The 10,557-nt window shown below is 43.2% G+C and overlaps 1 pseudogene across 1 annotated transcript; it reads left to right on the plus strand.

Moving 5' to 3' along the window:
• The first annotated feature begins 7,677 nt into the window (after window positions 1–7,677).
• Window positions 7,678–8,577, plus strand: LOC309971780 (ADP-ribose pyrophosphatase, mitochondrial-like; annotated as a pseudogene). The gene has a single exon. The product of its transcript is annotated as an ADP-ribose pyrophosphatase, mitochondrial-like (transcript).
• Window positions 8,578–10,557: the final 1,980 nt, after the last annotated feature.

Below are 10,557 nucleotides of genomic sequence, written 5' to 3' on the forward strand. Positions count from 1 at the left end.
CTAGAGTTCCTCAACTGGCAGCCACTGTGGATTCATCACTCTCTAATCAAACACTGGAGAACTGGCCCCTGACCCTTCGTAACTCTTGGGTTGGCTGGATTTCTTTCTGTCACGAAATGCATGGCTTTCCCTGAGAGAGCTGTCTTTGAACTCCAAGGGTGAATACAACTGAAAGTAAAGTTTTCTTTTCCAGGTACTTCAATAGTGATAATTTAATGCAGTGCATTAGTTACAAAGCTGTTGAAAGAACTAGAATTACAACCAGGAGAAAGTGAGGCAACCCTGAGATTAGCAACTGCTGGGTACATCTCCTCCCCTAGGGCTGGAGGGGCAAAGGGAGGAGGCTGCCAGAACCATGAAGCCTTGTCCAGTGGGAGCTGGAGCCATGAAGGAAGTGCAACTACTGCTGGAGATGCCTCCCAAAGCAGAGAGAGTGGAAGGAATCCCCTGGCTCCTTCCTTCCTCTCACCTTCCAGGACCACCCAGTGGTAGAAAGCAGCAGAGGGCAGGGGTCAGAACCCCTCCAATAACAGATGAGAACAGAGAAACGAGAAGGAATCTGAGAGCGCTCTGGACTTGGGCGCTTCACTTGCTTACCTCCAGGACTCTTCCTCTGGGGGTTGGGTTTTGCCAGGGCAGCACAAACCTTTTCTTTCCAAACCCCAGAACTCCCTTCCTCTTTCTTTTTCTCTTTGCCCTTTTGCTTCCACTTCTCCTTCCATCCTCTTCTCTCCCATGACTCCTGTATGTTTACTTTTTCTCTCTCACTTCTCTATCTCTGGCTCTCATTTTTCCCCTTGTGTTCCCATATACCTCCTCCTGACCTCTTTTTTCCCCACTGAGTCCCGTCCCACCTCTGCTTGTCCTACTCTTTCCTGGGCAGGAGGGCAGCCTTCTTCACATGAAGGAGATGAGCAAGTTCCTATGCAAGTAATGGAATTCGGAACTATCACACTGTTGCCCCTCTAGACACTATTTCACCTATGTTATCTCATTTTACTCCTCACCTCACACCTAGTAGCTGGCATCATGAATAGTACTTTGGTGGCTTCATGACTGTGCATCTCAGGAAAGGGTTTGCTGGTGTGGGTCACCACCGACACTACTGATGGTCCTCTTAACCTTCCTCATCTCCAAGTGTTTCCCTCCACCCTTTCTTCTCCTTATCCTACATCTTTTCCTTTCATGAACACAGATATTTTTTCTAGATCCCAACCCCCAACAGTCTAATACACCTCCAGTCTAAATCTCCAAAGACTGAGAATGGCTACTTGAAAGAGGTGGCATTTCAGTTGGTTTTTGAAGGCTGGATAGAATTTCAGTAGATGGAGATTGAGGAAGGACGTTCTTGGTGGAGCAGCGAATAATATGGTCCAACTCTAATGAAACACAAGAGATGGCTAGGAGATAAGACCAGATTTCAGAAATTTGTCTTTGGAGCTCAGCTCTCTAAGACAGACCACTCAGAGACAGAGATTAACCCTAAGTATATTAAGTACAGGTATAATTCATATAATTGGAATCATAACATTTTAAAGCCAGAAAGAAATCTAGACATTGTCTGACCCAACATGTCCATTTTTAAGGGAACTGAGGCCTCAAAGACTTAGGTAACTAGAGTATCATAGTAGTTAACCACGGGCGTTAGAGTTTGACTACCTGTATTCAAATCCCTGCTTTGACAAATGTTAGGTAATATGATCTTGAAGTTATCTGTGTTTAAGTTTCCTCACGTATAAAACAGGAAACATGATAGAACCTGCCTCAGTGGGTTGTTGGAAGAATTAAATGTTTTTACAAGTAAAACACATAGCACAGTACCTGTCATATAGTCTGTCTTCAATAAATATAGGTGAGTATTGTAACGTTTTCCTATAGTTATTCAGCTAGCAAACCAGAGCCAGAACTGGTCCCCCAAATCTTTTAAGCCGTAGTTGAATATCCTCTCCATTACTAGAAGTTATGTCTCAGGGTGCTTGTTGAATGCCATCTATGAGACTGTGGTGCTCCTCTGGTCTGCTGTTTAAAGAAGTGCTCAGTTATCCTTCTAGCTCCCATTTCTCTACATTTCCACCAGCCTCAGCAATCCCACTGTGCGGTCAGTCCTGCATATGTGAAGTTCCACAAGAGGAGAGGGACATGAAAAATAGCAATGGACGTGTGTTTCATAGTCAACAATATAGATGACAAGTTCTGATATAGTCAAATTTTACTAATTTAAATTTCAAAGGACCAAAAAAATCATCGAATGAAAGGAGTTGGAATGATCTGTCATTCTGCAGCCAATGGAGTATCAAACCTGCCAGTTTAAATTTTGGTGGTTCCTTAGGGGAACTCACTGAGATCAAGAAAAAGCCTGCCTTGAATCAAGTGTCCAATCCTTCAATAAGACTGTGATGGTAGAGAATCTTCTTTGTCCTTCCACCTTTCCTTTCTGAGTCTCTGGTCCCGCTTTTCAAAACTCCCCAGCTCCGTGACCTTCATGCAGCCCACTCTCTGGACTGTAAGAATCTTGAGGCAATGAACCACAATCTACTAACCTTTTCACCTCTGGAACGCAGCTCAGGACCTGGGCACAATAGGAGCCCACACATCATTGAACTGACTGATGTGAGCAATGCCACACATATCGAAAGGATCCCTTCCACCTCCTCCTCCAAAGCTTTGTCTCCTCGGTTGGTTGTCCTTAGCTAGTTGTCAGCCTGCTTCACTAATTCACCAGAAAGCATGACAACAGCTGAATGTGAAATAAATGTGCATTTTACAAGACAAACCACATTCAAAGGGATTTATTTTAATGGTGGAAATCCAGGCAACATTTTAAAAGGATCAGAAAGATATTTTTGGGGCAGCTGGACTTTCGTAACACCTTCACATCACACCACGCAAACTGAAGTTTATGTCTCTGACAAATAAAGGCTACTTGACTTTGATTCTTATACATTTTAGTTTAGATTTCCTGGGTTAATTTGGAGACAGCCTCCATTCTAGATAAGACTGTATTAATTATCCCACCTAAGTAATTTCTTAAAAGGCACAGTTTTCTTTAATCTTAAAAATGTCAATCATTGTCCCATTGTCCTCTTTTACATCAAAGCCAGACTAATGACCTAATACCTTGAGCACTCACTGACTTTTTAAGCCCCAATATCTTTCTTCCACTTCCTCTATTTCATTTACATGCATCCTCTAGGAAGCTGGAAGGAATCCAAAGGATTAATTCTAGATCAACTCCTCATTTTGTAGGAGAGGAAACTAAGGCACAGAGATGTCAGTGGCAGAATCTCGAATTCCCAGCCATCACCCCATGCTCTGTCCATCTAAAAGTGAACTCTGCATTACCAACTGTCCTCCTGACTTCCCTGTTTCTACCTGTTGCCACCATCCTTTGGGCCCTTTAAGATTAAAATGGGTGGTCTTTGACTCTTCCTTCTCTTCAGGCCTCCCCCTTCCACGTCAGGATATCTCTGACTTGTTTTTCTAGTCTGAACTGGCCCATGATTCAGGGCATTTTCTCTTTACAATTGTGTCACTACAACAGGTTGCTAATGGTTTCATTGTCTCTTGCCAATCTCTTCCTCTTATACCGAGTGAACCTAGCAGAACCATTTAATATAACTTAACTTTTTTAATAGGTATAATAAAGTGGTGACATTTTGCCATATAAAGTCAAATCCAACATGCATTTATACTATCAGTGAAATACAAGTTTATTATTGTCAAGCTTTTCCAATTCTGAAACATATACCAGTAACTAGCTGTGTGACTTTAGGCAAGTTATTTAACTTCTGTGAACTGCCATGTCCTCAGTCTGGTAATTGGTGATCTTATTAGTATATGTGCCTAACTCATAGGGTTGTTTGAGAATTAGGTAAGATAATAAATGTAAAGTAATTAATAATAATCATTGTAATAGGTACTATTTGTTGAGGTTTTACTATGGGTCAGGCATTATTCCAAGCTCTTTAAATGAATTATATCACATTGACCCTTTAACATAGATTCCATTATTATTCCTAGATGAGAAAACTAACGTCCAAAGGAGTTCAGAAACTTTCCCAAGATCAACAAGCCAAGAAGAGGCTGAACCAGGATTCAAAACTGGGCAGTCAAACCTGGGCGAACCTGTAAGCCACAGACTGGTACATAGAAAGCACTTAGTAAATGATAGTTATTTTATTGTTGTTATTTCTTATGAGTATCATCACTTTAAAGAGAGGAGAAACCCTTTTCTCTGCCTTCCTTCCAGATTTCTTTCAGAAGTTGAGTCTTAGCATCACTTTGGGAAGAGGTGGGTAATTCATGATAATCCAGTTGCCTTGGTACCACTTGTTTCTGCTTCCCAAAGAGAGGTTGGAAGGATGATCAGGGATTCTTGCACTGCTAGGGCCCTGTAATCACCCTGGTCTTCCCTGTCCCCATAATATTCTTGATAAAATGGGAATCACACATACAATCTCTAGTCCAGGAATCGTTCAAAGTGACAGGTCAAAGATTTGTTCTCTGATTGTGCTTAGAGTTCCTTTAGGGATTTCTCGTGGATGGGACCAGAACATTCTCTCTGTCTAGCTCTGTTTGTTTTTCTGCCTCAGAAGACAATTTAGGAAAGAGAATCTCCCCAGTGGTTTCCCAACCAATAATTCTTTTGGTCTCTATTTTAGTATTTCATTTTCTTCCCTTAGGGCACCTTTTGCGCTGTGATCATTAAATGGTCTGATTTAAGTCTTCTTCCCTTTGATGATGCTAAAAGCAAAACAAACCCCTCATTACTGGTTTTGATGTTCCTTACCAGGTGCTCCATCAACTCTTACTTGGTCCAGTCTAATTCTGAAGTTACTTGACACACCATGCCTTCCTTGCTCCCTTGCCTTCCTCAAGTGTCATTGGCCCCTGGCATCTGGTTGTTTATATTTGAACATCTGGTCTTTTTGCTTCATAGCATTTGACCTTGGCCTTCCAATGATGAGATTTTCATACATCCTGGAATCATACAATTTTAAAGCCAGAAGGACTTTTGTAGATAACAGAGGCCATCTGATTCCTTTTATATGAAGAATCAGGACCCAAGGAAGCCAAGGTCGGATGCAGAGCTACACAGCCTATGATGGGGAAGCTAGAACCAGACCCAATACTTCTGCTTCTTTCGTTTCTTGTGAGTTAGATTATGATACCTGGAAATAATAATATGAGGAATTTACAAGTGTCTTCTCCCAAAATGTTTAAATTTTCATATCAGTGGTTTTCCTAATACATTTCCGGGAGGCTCAGAAGAATAGGAATTCCATGATTGAAAAAATGAAGCCATAAGAAGACATGAGCTTCAGAGCTGGGACCATGCCCCTTAATGATCATCTTTCTTTTCTAGTGGTACTTTGCACACAGCAAATTCTCAACGATGATGACAATGGTTAATGATGACCAGGTCTCATATGTGTCTGCTTTCAATTCTCTTCTACCATTGTATTCTCTATAGTCCCAGCTGTTTCTGGGTTTCAAGCCTTTCGGAAGCGTAGCTCACTCAGTTTATGAGGTGATGAGTGAGTATTCAGTAGCTGTCTTCCAATAGTGATGATGATGATGATAACTTGGAAGGATTAGAGATCTACCCCCAAGCACACATATGTATTTTGAAACTCTTCTAAACTTGAGGAAGTGTGTTCTTAAAATAATACCAGCTATTGCATTCTCTAGTCAGGTAGTTTGGAAAATACTGGATGAAACAGAATTAAACTGTTGGGTTGATTTGTTTCTACTGGAATTCACAGGATCTTTAAAACATTCTATGAATCCTAAACTCTTAAAGGAGGGTGATAAAATATGTAGAATTTCCCAAACATATTTGACCATCAAATCATTTATTCCTTGAACATCTTTCTCATAGGAGTGGTGTAATATGGAACAAATTTTGGGAAATGTTAAATATCCTTTGGGTTTAAATTAGAGTATATAGTACTCCATTTGTCCTAAAACTATCTGTTTCAAATGTTCAGAGACCTTTCCCTAGGGTTTGTTTTCTTAGATATAATGACTTAGCCTGTACCGCTACTTCACATATCATTTCAGGACCTAGACGCTGTTGTTTTTCAGCCTGAATTTTTCCAGACAGTGAATCGTAGCTTATTTAACTCTGATCTTGTATGTGAGCCACTCAATTCCCATGATCATTTCAACTGTCCTCTTCTAATCTACAGTTTGCAAGGTGCAGGGTCAAAAAGTTAATGATAACTATAGTAATGACAACTAACATTTCTGAATATGTATGATGGACGAGTTATGTACAGCTTTATGTGTAACAGCCTACTTAATTGTCACCAGAATTCTATGAGGTAGATATTTCTATTTCCATCTTACACTTGAGGAAACTGCAGTGAGCTTTTCTAACTTAAGTAACTTTGCCCAAGAAGATCCCAGTTAAGGAGGGAAAGCTGGGATTTGAACCTGATTGTGTTCAACTCTTAAGGATTACTGTGCATTGCCCTTCCCATGTTACTCCTATTTTTTTTAAATTTATTTTTGGCTGCATTGGGTCTTCATTGCTGCGCGTGGGCTTTCTCTAGTTGTGGCAAGCAGGAGCTACTCTTTGTTGCGGTGCGCGGGCTTCTCATTGCGGTGGCTTCTCTTGTTGAGGAGCACGGGCTCTAGGCGCGCAGGCTTCAGTAGTTGCAGCACGCGGGCTCAGTAGTTGCGACACATGGGCTTAGTTGCTCTGCGGCATGTGGAATCTTCCCGGACCAGGGCTTGAACCTGTGTCCCCTGCATTGGGAGGTGGATTCTTAACCACTGCGCCACCAGGGAAGTCCCTACTTCTATTTTTAAATGTATGTGCTGCCTCCTCAACCAGAATCCTTTAAGAGCAGAGGCCATATGGTCCAGACCTCAGTACAATCTTCTGTGCTTGACAGCTCCTGGTATGCGGTAGCCATTACTCCTTTGAATATAAAGCTTGTGCAACCTGCCGAAGCCATTCAGCTAGTAAAATGATGGGCCTGAGATTTGGAACCATCCCCCATACCATGTGTGCACACCTCATGGATTTCTCACCAGGACCATGCAGGGTGCACCAAGTGAGCTTTCTCCTTCAAGGGCACCCTCACCAGGCTTTTGAGCATCCCAAATAAGGAGCCTTTTGTCCCCCAGAGCCTCCAACACATTCTTTCTGCCTTCTCCCGAACAGATACTGGTCCTAGACTAGTGAACTAAGTCTACCCAGAAGACTAATACCCTGCTAAGCAAGAAAGCACTTTTGTTGTGTGCTGATTTTGTTGGTGGTGTTTGAACAATGTTCTCAACCCTTTAGAATCCCTTCCAGACGTTGAAATCTTTCAATGTAGTGAAGTACAAACGCAGCAATGGCCCCAAGGGGGCGCTGGGCGGGGTTTGTGGTGAGGCGCTCATCCTCTGCTGCTCAGCTGTGCCGTTGGCCCCCTACTGGCAAGGTCGGGAGCCCCACCCTTGCGACTGGAAGCGCCCCACCTGAGAGCAATGGAAATCCTTACAGCCTACTGGGTGGTGAATGGCTGGCATTCACCCAACGCAGCCAGAAATGGCCTGGCAAAGGCTTTAGCGACAGTGTCTCTCTCTGTGGCCTTGGCCTCTGTGGCAGTCAGGCCCAGCAGCTGCCCTAACATCTCAGCCGGCTAGAGCCCATTTTCCTCACATGGGTTTCCTCCAAACTTCATGTCCGTTTCAAACGGCCCTGCTGAGACGCCCCACAAGAAGGCCAGGACATCGCCTTACCCTGGCTCTAAAGTGGGGCAAAGCCAGGTCCCCAACGGGAAAGTGAGCTGGCTGGTTGAGTGGCCAGAATACGAGGCTGTCGAGTACACTTCTGGCTCAGTCTTGGCCGGACCCAGGTGGGCAGACCCTCTTTTGGGTGAAAGAAACTTCTCTCTTAAATTTAATGAAAAGGATGGGCATGTTGAGAGAAGGAGCCAGAAACGGTTGGTATGAGGTTGAAAATGGTAGACCTAGAAATCCTGCAGTTCGGCCAGGGCTGGTTGGCTGAGGGCTTTTGGGGCGTTGGGGCCCCAATGATGCTGCAGATCCCATCTTAACTGGGTGGAAAAAGGATAGCAAGGGAAATACAGTTACCCACCCCGTTTCTGGGAGAAACATCCTGCAATTTGTAGCCATCAAAAGGAAGGACTGTGGGGCATGGGCCATCCCAAGGTGGATGGTGGATCCGGGAGAGGAGATTAGTACCACAATGAAGAGAGAATTTGGTGAGGGAGCCATGAACTCCTTACAGAAATCCAGAGCAGAAACACAGGAGTCGAAGAAACAATTGCACAAACTATTCAGCCAGGAACACTTTGTGGTCTATAAAGGCTATGTGGATGATCCCTGGAACACGATAACACGTGGATGGGGACAGAGGCTGTGAACTACCATGATGAAACAGGGGAGGAAATGGATCATCTTCTTCTGGAAGCTGGCGACGATGCCAAGAAAGTGGGATGGGTGGACAATAATGATAAACTCAAGCTTTATGCCAGCCACTCCCAATTTATTCAACTTGTGGCTGAGAAACGAGGAGCCCACTGGAGCGAAGACGTGTACCCCGACTGCCATGGGTAATGGCGTGGAGTCTCATGCAAGCCAAAGGCCTTCAGATGAACACAGGTAGATAAGAAGCAAACAACTCAGGACTCCCATTGAACAGGACGGGAGGATTACTTCTTTTGGTGATTATTTCCCAAACTCTTCACAGGCTGGAGGCTTTGTATCAGGGAATAATATTAGACTCATATGGGGAAATGGAATCACAAACTTTCTGGCTTTCTAATTGGAAGAAGAATACAGTGACCTCTTCTATACGTTGTACACATGGCTTTAACCAAATTATACACCTAATGCTCTTTGAAGAATTATGGGTAAAGCAAAGATAAATTCTTACCCACCATAGCCTCTACTTTTCATACAGCTTGCATTTGTCAGTTCTTTCTTTCTCCTGATGTGTTAGACTGTGGTTTAATCTAATGTATAATCTGATTTTTGGGTTAACATTTGTTTTTCAAATTTAGCTATATGTGATCTTGTATTCACTGCTTTCAAGTACAGAAGCTCTTTGGTTATTCTTGTTTTAGAACCTTCAGTTTTATGGGAAAAGTTCCATCTCTATTTTAGTCCATAAGGATCAAGTACTTATGAACCAGGAAAAAAAAATGCAGTGACAAAATGAGCTTAATATCCATCCCTCCCCCTGGTTATCACAACTGTTCTGTCTGAACAGAATGGGCTCAGCTCAAGACATTTGTTCCCTCTCATCTCAGAGGATGAGACCCTCATCTCAGAAGACCCTGCAAATGCCAATTCCTGGCATAAAGAAGTCTCTACCAAGGAGATGTATGTAATCACAGCCTAATAAAAATATAATTCACATCTTTTCTCCATTAAAAAAACCCCCAGTGTATAAATGAGAAAGTGTTTACAGTCAGTTTGAAAACAGAGATGCCCCCAGACAATCAGGAATGAGGGGATCTCAGTAGCAACAAATAGGCCAGAAATACATTTCTTCCCTCTCATCATCTAAAACAAGCAAGTTAACTTTATTTGTATGTAACACAATTATGGAGAATTAACTCAAACCACTGTGATGAACCTTTTATGGCTAAAGGGGAAAACTATTTGTAGTTTTGTAGGCATTGATAATCTCATAGGAAAACACTTCCATAACAATATCTAACGCTTATATTCCACTTACTGTGTGCACACGCTCTTTTAAGTGCCTTATTATAGTGACTTATTTATTCCTAAGGATCCCCCTAAGAGGAGGAGGGTACTCTTACCTCACAGGCTGGGCTCTCTAGGAAGCAGACTCTGTGAGGGTGATGAGAATTGCAAAATGTTTCTCAGAGAGGGGTCTTGGGATCCACTCTTGGGGAAGGGAGGAGAAGGAAGCAGGATTGGGCAGGGTGAGATGTTGAGGTTGAAGCCCAGTGAAGCCTTCAGTCAACCCCACATGGAGCTCTGGAGCTGGGAAGGCTCTTCCAGCTGCCCTGAATTGGGGTGAAGGTTCAGGCCTTTATACTCTTTTTTGCTCAGTCATTGGATGTGGGCTGCACGTGGAAGGGGGTGTGACCTTAGGAGAGACCGTTTTCCTCAGCCATGGCAATGCCCAAAGAGGGCTAATAGGTGAATGCCATCTTCTGGTAACACTCCAGCAGCTGAGAAGGGGAATCTGGGGAAGGGAAGGGGCAGGCACTACAGGGTCTACTGTATATCGTCTCCCTATTTTACAGATGATATAACTAAGGCACAGGGAAGTTACAGAACTTGAAAGCTATACCACCAGTGAGTGGCGGAGTGGCAGGTTTTTGGGCTCAACAGTCTACGCCCTTGGCCGCAATACCATAGTCCCTCCAATAGTTACCCTCCTATAGTCCCCAGGTGCCCTGTGCACTGTTCCTTTAAGAAAAGAAAAGAAAAAGAAATCACTATGATATCTCTAACTACGTGCACATTTGGTCAGAGTTTCCTTTCCTAAACCTGAAGGACATGCGCACGGTTTCATTTATTTTCCTCATGAAAGATGTCGTATTTACACGGGTGATGACA

The sequence above is a fragment of the Leucopleurus acutus genome (genome assembly GCF_964270905.1).
Source record: "Leucopleurus acutus genome assembly, chromosome: 14".
Classification (NCBI taxonomy): Eukaryota; Metazoa; Chordata; class Mammalia; order Artiodactyla; family Delphinidae; genus Leucopleurus; species Leucopleurus acutus.